The 1,699-nt window shown below is 35.1% G+C and overlaps 1 non-coding gene across 1 annotated transcript; it reads left to right on the top strand.

Moving 5' to 3' along the window:
• Positions 1-439: 439 nt before the first annotated feature.
• Positions 440-547, top strand: LOC148573928 (small nucleolar RNA R71). The gene has a single exon (XR_015906421.1). It is a non-coding gene; the product is annotated as a small nucleolar RNA R71 (small nucleolar RNA).
• The last annotated feature ends 1,152 nt before the right edge of the window (positions 548-1,699 follow it).

Below are 1,699 nucleotides of genomic sequence, written 5' to 3'. Positions count from 1 at the left end.
AATTTGGATGATTTCTCCATGTTGAGTTATAGGTGTTTCCATAAGGTTCACCTAAGTAGTTCACCTCTGCTATTGCAGGGTTCTCAGGATCATAGGCTTCTTCTTCAGAAGATGCCTCTTGAGTACTGTTGGATGCAGCTTGCATTCCATGCAGACTCTGAGAAATCATATTGACTTGCTGAGTCAATATTTTATTCTGAGCCAATATGGCATTAAGAATATCAACCTCAAGAACTCCCTTCTTCATAGGCGTCCCATTACTCACAGGATTCCTTTCAGAAGTGTACATGAACTGGTTATTAGCAACCATGTCAATGAGTTCTTGAGCTTCTGCAGGCGTTTTCTTTAGGTGAATGGATCCACCTGCAGAGGTGTCCAGTGACATCTTTAATAGCTCAGATAAACCATCATAGAATATATCCAGGATGGTCCATTCTAAAAGCATGTCAGAAGGACACTTTTTGGTCAAGTGTTTGTATCTTTCCCAAGCTTCATAGAGAGATTCACCTTCTTTCTGTCTGAAGGTTTGAACATCAGCTCTAAGCTTGCTCAGCTTTTGAGGAGGAAAGTACTTGGCTAAGAAAGCCGTGACCAGCTTATCCCAAGAGTTCAGGCTGTCTTTAGGTTGAGAATCCAACCATAATCTAGCTCTGTCTCTTACAGCAAAAGGGAAAAGCATGAGCCTGTAGACTTCAGGATCTATTCCATTAGTCTTTACAGTATCACATATCTGCAAGAATTCAGTTAAGAAATGAAAAGGATCTTCAGAGGGAAGTCCATGAAACTTGCAGTTCTGCTGCATCAGAGAAACTAATTGTGGTTTCAGCTCAAAGTTGCTTGCTCCAATGGCAGGAATGGGGATGCTTCTTCCATGTAAATTGGAATTAGGTGCAGTAAAGTCACCAAGCATCTTCCTTACATTATTATTATTTTCGGCTGCCATCTCCTCTGCCTGTTCGAAGATTTCTGAAAGGTTATCTCTGGATTGTTGTATTTTAGCTTCTCTTAATTTTCTCTTCAGAGTCCTTTTAGGTTCTGGATCTGCTTCCACAAGAATGTTCTTATCCTTGCTCCTGCTCATATGACAAGGAAGAATGCACAGAAAAATAATAATAATAATAGAGATCCTTTATACCTTAGTATAGGGATCCCTGTGTGAGTAGAAGAAGAGGGGGAGACAAAGAATGTAATGTAATGGAAGAAACACAACTGTGATGAGGATTGAGATGTGAGATGAGATGTTAGGATATGAATGAATAAATAGAATAGGATGAGAGAGAGGGAGGGAATTTTCGAAAATTATTTTGAAAAAGAGTTAGTGATTTTTGAAAATAGTTTTTTTGAAAAATGTTTAGTATTTTTTTCGAAAATTTTTGAAATAAAAAAATAAAAATAAAAATAATTGGTTAATTAAAAAGAAATTTTTGAAAAAGGGGGAGGTATTTTCGAAAATTAGAAAGAGAGAATTAGTTAGGTGGTTTTGAAAAAGTTAAGAAACAAACAAAAAGTTAGTTAGTTAGTTGAAACAAATTTTGAAAAGATAAGAAGTTAGGAAGTTAGAAAAGATATTTTGAAAAGATATTTTTGAAAAAGATAAGATAAGAAGATATTTTTGAAAAGATATGATAGAATTAGTTTTGAAAAAGATTTTATTTTAAAAATTACAATTAATGACTTGATTCACAAGAAATCACAAGAT

Source organism: Arachis ipaensis, chromosome B2 (genome assembly GCF_059453495.1).
Source record: "Arachis ipaensis isolate K30076 ecotype BB chromosome B2, ASM5945349v1, whole genome shotgun sequence".
NCBI classification, from domain to species: Eukaryota; Viridiplantae; Streptophyta; class Magnoliopsida; order Fabales; family Fabaceae; genus Arachis; species Arachis ipaensis.
The sequence above is the reverse complement of the archived record's forward strand: the minus strand, read 5'-3'. Positions and strand labels throughout refer to the sequence as shown.